Below are 12,733 nucleotides of genomic sequence, written 5' to 3' on the forward strand. Positions count from 1 at the left end.
ATTCTACGAGGACCAACTCGAAATTCGAATAGGTTAGGACACTTAAACTCTTGCTTTGATACTGCTTCTGTTTAGCTGTTTCTGGGCGTCTTGTAAGTTATGCGCAAGACTTTGGTTTTATCTTTCCTGCACATATCATCTGCTTTGCTGCATACTACCTTATGCACTTATTTTCTCCTTGAGTTAACCCATGCATTTTCGTTCCATGCAGATAACATGTTGGGTAAGGGCATGCTTGCCGAATTGAAGGCGCTCGCTCGAAACCACGGGTTGGCGACGGGCTCCCAAACAATGGCCAACTCGGTGGTGGAGAAAGCCATTGTTCACGGACGTTCGCCACCCAAGGACTCAGCTCCCTCCGAGGTCCAACCTGCCGCCCAACGCAAGAAATTGGTCCTCAAGAGACCTAAAAGGAAAGCCCCTCAGGTGATCCACGAGGAAGAGGAAGAAGATGACGAGGCCACCGAAGACGGTTTGGTCTCAAAGAGGAAGAGGGTGGCACCTTCTTCACCGTCTGCTCCACCCCCTCTTCCAACCTCAACACCTCCATCGACGCCTGCTCCTCCTCCATCATCGCCACCCCCACAGGCTCCTGCCTCACCAGTCCAAGCGATCCCACTGGCCACTGCGGCACCTGCAGTTGAGGCCCAAGAGCCAAATTTCATGGAGGACCCCCCGAGCGCCTCTACACCATATGTGTCAGCTGGAGGGGGTCCCCCTTCAAACGCCTCAGCTGCAGAAGTTGCTCCAATCGGGGATGAGGTTGCCCATACCTCGCCGATTCTGATCACCGAATCCCCGATTCCGTCACCACGCCAACAAGCGCCTACTGAAGAACCTGCTAAGGAAGGTGGCGACGAGAACCAGCGACAGGCTCCCACAGCGCCTCTAGTGCCTCTACAGGCAGCAAACCTCCCCCTTGAGGTCACGAGGATGTGGGAGCCTCTAACTGCTAAGCTAAAAACGATAGCAGAAGACATCCCTGCCATCATCGCCAGAGCTGTGGAGGGCTCCACCAGGAGGCTCCAAGACGACCTCTTCAACCTCAAAACTGAAAACAGCACTATGAGGGTCGAGGTGGAGAAGTTGTCTTTCAACCTGACGCTCGCGGAAATCGAACACTCCCGAGTGGAGGATGCAATGAGCACCGAGCTCAGGCTGGCGCGCAAGGAGGCCACTGATCTCCGCCATAAGGTGCATCAACTTGCTCAAGAGAAGGTCGAACTGGAGAGCAAGATTGTGCCTTATCGCGTCAGGGTGGCTGACCTGGAGGCTCTCATAAAAGCTGACGCCGCTAAGGTGCAGAAATTGGAGGAGAGGTCAGTTGACCGAGAGAAATTCCTTGGGCAAGTGGAAAAGGCAAGGGACGACGCCATAGCCGATCTCGCCGAGGCCAACGCAGAGAAGGGAAAGGTGGCTGCTGAATTGGCCCAAGCACAAGCGGAATCCAAGAAGGTTACTGAAGACCTTCTCCAGGCTCAAGAGACCAATGAACAACTCAAGAAACAGGTTGAAGAGCTGGAGCAACAGAATACAGAGCTGAGAGAGCAAACTGAAGACCTCAAGAAGCGGATTGAGGAGCTCCAGAAGCAGATTGAAGAACTCAAGCTGAACTCCGCTCAAATTCTGCTGCTGGATTCGAAGCTGCGCGGGAACAATTTGCTTGCCTGTTCCCCGACCTGGATCTCAGCATGGTGTCGCTGAACAATGAAGTGGTGGATGGAAAAGTGGTGCCCGCCGAAGACTAATCAATTCAATCCACCCATCGCCCTTTATAGTTTCCTTTGTAAATAACTTGTAATAGACTTTATGTCCCTTCGTATATATGTTCTGAACTGTTATTCATTGTTAACTGTTAATGACAAAGGTCTACGTTTTTCCTCTTATAACTTCTTCACTCGCTTCAACTTTCCTTGCTTGTTTAACTCCAAAGAAATGACTTAGGAAAACTGTAGGCACGACCTTTGACTTAACTGCTTCGAATCACTTCAGCCCTAAGCAACAAACACTTAACAATTCGTAATCTTAAGGCAATTAACTTTATCGTAAAAACATTCTTCAAGCAACAAACTTTAAATCAGCTATTGGCTTAAACACGGCTTCACCCGATCTGCTCCATCAAAACGGGTCCTTTAACTTTCTCGCCGATGTTTGAACTTTTCCTGGTCGCCAGAGACCCTTGGCGATCAGGTTCTTTCTGGCTTCACGCCTTGGCCATTGTTCTTTGATCTGGGGGTATAGGCGCCTTTTGGATCCTCCTCTACCTTCCTGAACTTCAGGACCGTAGGCCGGGTGGCTGGGCGCTCTCTTCGAGCCTGCCTTAGCCACCTTCAAAACTTCGTCCACCCTTAACACCATACATGAACTCGTTCGAGACGAGAAGGATTTTATCTTGCCTGAACTCGCACATAGGCGAGAAGGTCTTTAACTCGCCTGAACTCGCTCGTAGGCGAGAAGGTCTTTGAATCATGCCTCTACATTGCCCCAGGGGTTACATCTTCTCGCCCCCAGAAACACGGAGGACTTTCACTTGCCTCTACATTGCCCCAGGGGTTACATCTTCTCGCCCCCAGAAACACTGAGGACTTTCGCTTGCCTCTACATTGCCCCAGGGGTTACATCTTCTCGCCCCCAGAAACACTGAGGACTTTCCCTTGCCTCTACATTGCCCCAGGGGTTACATCATCTCGCCCCCAGAAACACTGAGGACTTTCACTCTTTCTCGCCTGCACTCGCTCGACGGCGAGGAGGTCTTTAACCTGCCTCAGGACGCGCGAGGGCGTTGAGGTCTTTTAACTGGTGCCTCTGATCGCCGAAAAACGATGAGGACTTAAAAACTTTTTAACTGATGCCTCCAATCGCCGAAAAACGATGAGGACTTTAAACTTTAACTGATGCCTCCAATCGCCGAAAAACGATGAGGACTTAAAACTTTAACTGATGCCTCCAATCGCCGAAAAACGATGAGGGCTTAAAACTTTTGGAAAGCATGCGATATATCTTTGCTTGCCTTAAATCACGTACAAGTGACAAGGTCTTTCTTCAAAACTTTTGGAAAATAGCGAACATGCAATCTGAAAACGCCTTATACTTCGAAAACTCTTCTTTTATTGGGTGGCCTCATTAAAAACCCTCCTTAGGGAAAAAAGAGTGCCCCCTTCAAACTGTTTCATCAGAGACATTGTAATATGACTTTTGGGTTTGTCTTTACTTACAAAGCTCTTAACTATATTACAACTTCAGGTGCGTGGCGTTCCAGGTGCGAGGAATCGCCCCTCCTTCCAGCGTCTCTAAGCGGTAGGCGCCGTTCCCGAGCGCCTCGGTTATTCTGAACGGTCCAGTCCACTTGGGCGACAGTTTATTCTCCATCTCGTACTGGTGGGCCTTCCTCATCACCAGGTCGCCTTCCCTGACCTCATCCAGTAGATCTAGGTTCAGCCTTCTCTCTTCATTCGAGTCTTCCTCTACGAAGTTCCGGAATCTCGGCGAGCTCTCCTAGATCTCCACTGGAATCATGGCATCACACCCATAGACCAAGCTTAACGGGGTCTCATGGGTTCCTGACTGCTCGGTGGTGTGGTACGCCTAGACTATACAGGGTACCTCCTCAGCCCAACTTCCCTTGGCTTTCTCAAGCCTTCTCTTCAATCCTCTCAGCAACACCCGATTGGCTGACTCCACTTGGCCATTCGTCTGAGGGTGCTCGACGGATGCGAACACTTGTTGAATTCCCACCCCTTCGCAAAGCTTCTTCAACAGGTGACTTGCAAACTGAGTCCCGTTGTCCGACACCAGGCGCTTGGGCACACCAAACCGGCACACAATATTCTTCCACACGAAACCTTCGATCTTGTGTGCGGTGATCTGGGCCACTGGTTCTGCTTCAATCCACTTGGTGAAATACTCAATCGCCACAACCAAGTACTTCATCTGCCTGATCGCCAGCGGGAAAGGTCCCAGGATGTCGATTCCCCAGGTATGAAACGGCCAAGGGCTATAGATCGACTTCAACTCCTCGGGAGGTGCCTTGTGCCAATCGGCGTGCTGTTGGCATTGTTTGCAACATTGGGCATACTTCTTGCAATCTTCTCTCATCGATGGCCAGTAGTATCCCGCACGGAGAGTCCTCGCGGCCAGAGCTCGACCCCCGACGTAGCTTCCGCATATACCTTCGTGGAGCTCCGCCATGATTCTCGTGCACTTCTCGCCGTGTATACATTCCAGGAGCGGGTGAGTGAACCCAAACCTGTACAGATCGCCATCAATCAGGGTGTACTTGCTAGAATTCTTCTTTACCTTCCTGGCCTCAGTCGGATCCAGCGGGAGAAGGCCATCCGCCAGGCACCGCTTGTACTGTGTTATCCAAGTGTCTGGCTCATGGGTAGCGCAGACCTGCATCACGTTCACCTTCTCTCCCCGACATGCTCTGATTCTCGGCGATCTCAGAGTTTCTTGCGTCAGGGACTTATGGCTTCTCGCTGCTTTCTCCGTCGACTTGCTTATCTGAAGGACCAGGTGATCTGCCACAAACGCTCTCGGCGTCTTCAGAATTTCTTGAATCACCGTCCTCTGCCTACCCCCCTTGCCTGAACTGGCGAGCTTAGCTAGCAAGTCAGCTCAGGTGTTCTGCTCTCTGGGCACATGCACTACTTCAAAGGAGGCAAAAGAACTCTTCAACTCCTGCACATATTCCAGATAGGCCGCCATTTGTGGATCTTTGGCCTGGAACTCGCCTGTTACTTGCCCTGTGACTAGCAGCGAGTCACTCTTAGCCATCAGCACCCTAGCTCCCATCTCCTTGGCCAGCAAAATCCCGGCGATCAGCGCTTCGTATTCTGCTTGATTGTTACTGCCTTTGAATGCAAATCTCAAAGATTGTTCGATCAGCACGCCGTTGGGTCCTTCCAAAATGACTCCAGCACCGCTACCCTGCTGGTTCGACGATCCATCCACCGAGAGTACCCAACGGAAATCGTCCCCTTCAACTCGCGTTGCCTCAGATGAGAGCTTGACCACGAAATCTGCAAAGATTTGCCCCTTGATCGGGCCTCGGGGCTCATATTTAATATTAAACTCTGACCACTCTACTGCCCACTTCACCATCCTTCCCGCAACGTCAGGTTTCTTCAGGACCTTCTGGATGGGCAGGTCAGTCATCACCAGTATTGTGAAACTATGGAAGTAGTGGCGCAACCTCCTCGCCGAAAATACCACAGCCAGTGCAGCCTTCTCCAGGGCCTGATATCTCGTTTCTGGGCCCTGCAACACCTTGCTCACAAAATAAATAGGCTTCTGAGCCTGATCTTGATCCTGGGCGAGCACCGCACTCACCGCCCTCTCAGTTACAGCAACATACAACCTGAGAGGGATTCCCACCAGCGGTTTGCATAGAACCGGCGGGCACACTTGTCTGGGTTGGCTTCTATTCCTCTTTCAGTCAAGAGGAAACCCAAAAACTTTCCAGCATCCACGCCGAAAATGCATTTCTCCGGATTGAGCTTTAATCTGAACTTGGCGATCGTCGTGAACAATTCTTCCAAGTCAGCAACGTGCTTGCTCTTTTCCGGCGAGGTCACGACCATGTCATCGACGTACGCTTGCACGTTCCTTCCCAGCATTGGTGCAAGTACTCGATCCATCTGCCTCTGGTATGTGGCCCCCGCGTTCTTCAGCCCAAACGGCATCACCTTATAGCAATAGCACGATCTCTCCGTCATGAAGGCTGTCTTCTCTTCATCCATGGGATGCATCTTGATCTGATTATATCCCGAGAAGGCATCCAGGAAGCTCAGCAACTTACACCCTGGAGCACTATCGACCAGGGCATCTATGCTTGGTAAAGGATACGAATCCTTTGGGCAAGCTTTGTTCAGGTCGGTGAAATCGACGCACATGCGCCATTTCCCGTTACTCTTCTTCACCAGTACGACATTTGCCAGCCATTCAGGGTACTGGACTTCCCTGATGTGGCCTGCAGCGAGGAGTTTCTGTGTTTCGTCCTTGATCGCCTGCCTCCTCTCCTCGTTGAACTTTCTTCTTCTTTGTCGCACTGGTCTCACCGAGTTGTCCATCGCCAGATGATGGCACAGGAAGTCGGGATCAATTCCGGGCATGTCCGAAGCGGACCATGCAAACGCATCCAGATGCCGCTCAATCACCTTGGCGATCTGGTCCTGGAGCTCAACCTCCAGAGATCTTCCCAGCTTGAAGATTTTTCCCCCGATCTCTTTCTCGAGCCACTGCTCGACAGGTTTTGGCCTGGATTCTCGGGCGATCACCGCCCTGGCGATTCCCTGTTCTCTCTCTTCCTCAGGGCGATTCCGTGCCTCTTCTTCCTCCAGGCCAACGTTCCCCTCCCCCAGCTCGGCGTCCACCATCTCCACGTCCCTTCCGACGGTCTCTTCCGCTACCGTCGATCTGGGCTTCACACCGGGAGGTGGGGTGGTCGTTACATAACTTACTGATCTCTTGTTTTTCAGGCTATTCTCATAGCACTTTTTCGCTTCTTTCTGATCAGACTTGATCGTGATCACCACCCCTTCCATAGACGGCAACTTTACCTTCATGTGCCGGGTCGACGGGATTGCGCCTATCCTGTTAAGCGTGGGCCTTCCCAACAGGATGTTGTAGGCTGAAGGAGCGTTCACGATGAGGTACTTGATTTTCTCCGTCCTCGAACCAACCTCATCTGTAAACGTGGTTCTCAGCTCAATATACCCCCTGACCTCCACCTGGTCACCAGCGAACCCATATAGGCACCCTCCATAGGGCCTTAGCTGGTCAAGGGGCAACTCCAGCTGCGTGAAAGTCGGCCAGAACATCACATCTGCCGAACTTCCTTGATCCACCAGAACTCTGTGGACCTTCCTTCCCGCCGTAACCAACGAAATGACTATGGGATCGTTGTCATGAGGCACAACGTCCCGAAGATCCTGCTTAGTGAACGTAATGTCCACTTCCGGCGAGTGATCTTCAAACATATCCACTGTCATCACCGATCGCGCGTACTTCTTCCTCTGCGATGCGGTGCATCCACCACCTGAGAAGCCTCCTGCAATGGTGTGGATTTCCCCGTGGATAGGCATCTCGTGTTGCTGGGCTTCTCCACCTGCCGGCTGGGAACTCGACGCTCCCCCCGTCCTCCTATCCAGCAGATAGTCGTTTAGGAACCCGCTCTTAACCAGATCATCGAGCTGATACCCTAAGGACAAACACGAGTCCAGAGTGTGGCCAAAGCCCTGGTGAAACTCGCACCAGGCGTCTGGCTTTGGTCCCAGCACCTTGTCGCCCACCTTCTCAGGCGCTTTCAACCTAGCAGATATATTGGGAATGGCGATCAGGTCCGCCAATCCCATAACAAACTTGTGCTTAGGCGGACGATTGTATTCCCGGCGTGCTGGCTGCTGGCGCCCCTGGCTCCTTCCCTTGTTCCTCCTATCGTAAGGATGGCGAGTCCTCTGGTCCTTCCTGGCCGCCGCCGCTGTTTCCAGCACCCTTTGCGGCTGGATTCTGGTCTGGGCGCGTGGCCTAGCGGGAGCCACGCTCCCTCTCTTCTCAGCGACCTCACTTTCGTCGGCGATGTGAGCCACCGCGAGTCGCCTGCCCTCAGCAAACGTGGCAGGGTGAGCCCTGATCAAGGCCTCGCAGAATGGTCCTGGCAGCACGCCCTTCTTGAATGCATAGACCAGCATTTCTTCATCTTTGGTCGGCGATCTGACCATCTGCGCTCCAAAGCGATTCAGGTAGTCTCTGAGGGACTCTCCCTGGTACTGCCTTATATCAAACAAATCATAAGACACCCTGGGCAGTGCCTTGTTCACGATGTATTGCTCGACGAAAACCTTCGAGAACTGCTGAAAGCTGGTTATGTGACCGTTAGGTAGGCTCACAAACCACTCCAACGCCGTTCCCTGGAGTGTGCTTACAAACATCTTGCAATACACGGCGTCTGACCCTCCCGACAGCATCATCTGCGTATGGAACGTGGTCAGATGGGCCTCTGGATCCTCCACGCCGGTAAAGACAGCCTTAACCGGAACCACTCTCGTAGGAATAGGCGTGTCAGTAATCGCCTGAACAAAAGGCATAGGGAAAACACGAGGTGGCGATGACGGCGCCACCTCCTCAGCAGAAGAACGCCCTTGCTGCTCCTGAAGAGCTTGTCGCAGCTCCTCAGTCACCTTGCTGAGCTCCTCATTCCTGGCGCGAGAGGCGACCAGGTCCTCATGCATTCTCGCCTGCTCTATGCATGAGGCTTCCACAGTTGCCTGCAACGAACGCATCATCTCTGCCATCTGCGCCATGGTCATGGCAGCGGCGCCTTGGGCAGCAACGGGCGCAACTGGACTTGAGCGATTGCTTCTCATTTTTCTCATGAAACTCAGCGAATCACAGAATGCAGCGAGCGACACTTCAACCACGATCGATTCAGCGATCAACCGGAGAAAACTGTGCGAAACTGCGCAAGAAAACTCAAGAACAACTTCGCCAGAAACCACCGCTTCCCCACGGACAACCAGACGAGCGAAAGGACTCAAACTCCACCGAACAAATTACGCGTAAACAGCAGGAAAACCTCACTTCACCGATCGAAAACCCAGACGAGCGGTGTAAAACGCGAATTCACCGAACAAATCTCAAGCAAACAGCGAGCGATGGTTGCACCAGCACACAACCACGCGGAAAACTTCGAAAACCTCCAAGAACTCACGTTGTGGATGGGAGCAAGTTTTACACGGCCCCACGGTGGGCGCCTGATGATCCTGCCTGTTGACCGGAACGCTGGAAACTGCCTCGTCAAAGGATCGACGTGCGCACCGCTTCGAACCTCTGTTCCTCTTCGAGATCCACCTCAAGAACCTGCAAAGAAACAGAGCGGCGCCGCTGCGGCCGATCGCACTCCAACGCCCAAGTCAGTGACCGAATCACCAAATACAAAGAGAACAAGAACCGTGCAAATTCTCTCTCACAGTAAGCTCTAGAACTCGCAAGCGTAAAGAGTATAATCTGAACGTGCGTACCTCAGAAAGTTCGTTAAGAACTCTTATATACCTGGTTGCTTTCTCTCTCCTAGCAGTTACAGACTTGGACACGTGGCTCGCATCCAACTGTACACGTGCCATCATCCGGAGGCTCCTTGACTTGGGCGCTGCTTCTGACTCTCTCTTTGGCTAAGTTACTTATGCATGGTGCTGCCCAGTGCATAGCTAACTTGGGAGTGCGATCTCTACTGGAACTGGCGAGTTAGGGGGCCTTCATACACCTTCCCTGTGGTCTCGCCGGCCGCCTTCATAATCTGCACCACCTTCATCTCTGGCGATGTGCTTGCTCTGGCGATCTCCAATCACTAGGTCGCCTGAGTCTACATCTGGCGACTTCATCTTTAACCTGGTGATCGCCGATTCTGGTATGCTGGAAATCGGAACACGCCAATTTAATAACTGGCGACTACACGAGCCCCCCGACTTCCTTCCCTTCTGCCAACCTGGCGCCTTGTCAACACGCCTATACTGTAGCTTGATGCCACGTCATCACTTCCGACTACCAGGGCGGTACAATAAACATGTCGGTGATATAAATTAGAAGAAGAGAAGTAAAAATCTTAGATGGCAAAATCTACATATACCACACTGAACGCTAAAAGAAAAAGTAGAAACTAACCGATTCAGAAAGAAGCTTCAACCCTCTTTATCATAAGTTTATCCCCTCAGTCAAGAAGTTTTGTCCTAATCCAGAAAATATATAAGAAAAAACAACTAACATAAAAATGTAGAAACTAACATAGGTGTTGAATTTGAGTAACCAGAAATCATATACCTTTGGTACTTCCTTCATTTGATTTTAAGATCAATATCCTCACTCTTGAAAAAACATATATTTTCATCTTTTTTTTCTTCATCTTTGCTGTTGTTTCTGCCCATATGATACTTGGTTGAGAACTCTATGGCTATCCTTTATATATAATGAAACATTTGAGATGCATACCTCAAATACACTACAAGAAAATCATGAAATAGAAATCAATTTTAAAGACCAAAATTAATTAGTTGTTATAGTGACTAAATTAAAGACCATTTTAGAGACTAAAAAATTTTAGTTTCTAAATTAGTTTCTATTATTATTAAATGATTTCTAAATTGGTGTCTAATTAGCAACCAAAGTTTTTACTACCAAATTTAGAATCTAAATAATTGGTAGTAAAAACCTTGGTTGCTAATTAGACACCAATTTAAAAATCATTTAACAATAATAGAAACACTACAAGAAAAAAAGGTTTTAGTGGAGGTTATTTAGCGGAAATTAACATAACCTTAGGAATTGATTTAATTAATGGAGGTTTTTTTCTAAAACTTCAACAAAATAACGGAGGTTTTTTAACCTTATTTAAATTCCAAAGGTTTATTATAAAACCTTGGCAAAATGACGGAGGTTTTTTTAACCTTCATTAACTCTGCAAAATAACTGAGGTTTTTTTAACCTTCATTAATTTCCATAGGTTTATTTCAAAACCTCTGCAAAATAACGGAGGTTTTTTAACCTTAGTTAATTTTCAAAGGTTTACTTTAAAACCTCTGCAAAATAGTTGAGGCTTTTTAACCTTTGTTAAGTTTCATTAATTTATTCCAAAATCTCATCAAAATAATGGAATTTTTTTAATTTTCACTAAGTTTGAAATGTTTATTGTAAAACATCAATAAAATATTTTAAATTTTCTCAAATTTCAATAAATAAATATAATTAATTTTTTTTTAAAATAATTTAAAAAATAATTTTAATATATTTGATAACTAAATTCTTAAAGTTTTTGAAAATGTAAGTTTAAACATACAATTTTTTTTAAAAATATTCTTAATTTTAAATATTTATTTAATTAAAATTAATTAATTTTTATTTATTTTATATAAATATTTTTAATAAAAAAATAAAAATTATCTTTTTTTTTACTTTTCCAAAGAAGTATTTTCAAACCTCAGGAAAATACTCACACTTTTTCCAACTTTTGACTAAAAAGCTCATTCTCCTCTTCCACGGTACTTCTCATCCTCTACCATAGAGCTTCTCCTCCACCGGACCTGTTTCTCATCCACGACGGACCTGTTTCTCCTCCTCCACCAGATCTGCTTCTGCTGCTCCACCACGAACCTGCTTTTGCTGCTTCACCACGGTAATTTGTTTCTTCTGTTGGGTTTAATAGTGCCAAAGTTCAAGAGGGGGGGTGAATTGACCTTTTAAAACTTTCTCGCAGAAACAGTGTTTAACACAGTTTTACAGAAAATAAATCGATTTATGTAAAAATGAACAAATTTATTTCAGCACTGTTTTTGTTTGAAAAGCTTTTACTTCAGCAAGGTTAATCACAAGATTATGCAGTGAGAATTTCCAGCAGCACACACACAAATATCAGATTTGAAAAACAGTGAAACACAAAACAGCAAGCTTCAATTTCAAGCAAGTGATTAAGGTTTAATTGATAGCATGCTAATTAATTGAGTGACCTTTGCAAACAAGCTGTTCCAGTGGCTTTTAACAGACTATGAGTGTTCTTCTTGATGTCAAGCAATTTTCCAGAAATTAAGAACAATGAATCACAGAACAGCAAGCTTCAACTTTAAGCAATTTGTTTAAGGTTCAATTAATAGCATTGACAGTTTCTTGAGCAGCCTATCACAGTCAATCTGTTCCAATGGTTTTTAGCAGATTATATATGTTCTTATCAGATTCAAACACCTTTTTAAGAAATCAAGAACAGTATGCACAGTGCCCAGAAAGAACAGATTTATTTTCAATTGAACAAATTTATTTCTTTGTTGTTTTATCAATTATGCAGAAACGAAATTGCAGAGAGAGAGAGAGAATGAACACAAGCAATTATACTGGTTCACTCAACTGAGCTACATCCAGTCTTCACCAACAACAGGTGGAAATCACTAACACACAGTACAACCAAGTACAATTCCCACTGTTCTTGAAACCTACAAGAACTTAGGTACTCTTGCTGAAAAAAACCTATTTCAGCATACACACACACCCACTCTTCAAGAACACCTATCAAGAAGAGTGTTCAACCAAACTATTACAAGATAGAGATGTGAAACGACTACACCTAATTAAGGATACACAGATCTGCCTTAAACCAGTAGGCAAGATTGCTAGAACAGTAGCTGCACCTCACACCAAGCTTTTGAACCAAACCAAGAACAAGCACTTTGTGATTTTCGAAATCTTTGAAGAACAAATGCTAATCCTTTGTAAACACTTAACTCTCTGCTGTCAAAACTTGTTTTTGCAAATGTATGAATTGTTATTAATCTCAGAAACAAGTTTGCATTTTATAGAAAGCCAACTTATAACAGATTTTTGAAAAACAGTTAAAGCTGTTATAAAATGAACAGATTGAAAATAAAATGAACAGATTTATTTTCAAAAGCAGTTAGAGAATTTGTTAAGTGAGGAGACTTAGTCAACCATTCTGGGGCTGAGATAAAACTGAAAAACGTTTAAGCTTGACATGGCACCAGAGGCAAAAAGGATCTATTCATTTACAGATGAACAGATTTATTTTTCAAAATGAAAACAGAGAAAGTTTAACTATTTAAAACTCAGTCGTTTTGAAAAGAAGAAGACTTAGTCAAAATACCTGATGCACAAAATCTAATTTTTACAAGACTTAGCCAAGGCATCAGTGAAAAAATGAATCTGTTTATTTAGAAAAGAACAGATTTATTTTTATGCA

The sequence above is a fragment of the Phaseolus vulgaris genome, chromosome 4 (genome assembly GCF_051622355.1).
Source record: "Phaseolus vulgaris cultivar YP4 chromosome 4, ASM5162235v1, whole genome shotgun sequence".
Taxonomy (NCBI): Eukaryota; Viridiplantae; Streptophyta; class Magnoliopsida; order Fabales; family Fabaceae; genus Phaseolus; species Phaseolus vulgaris.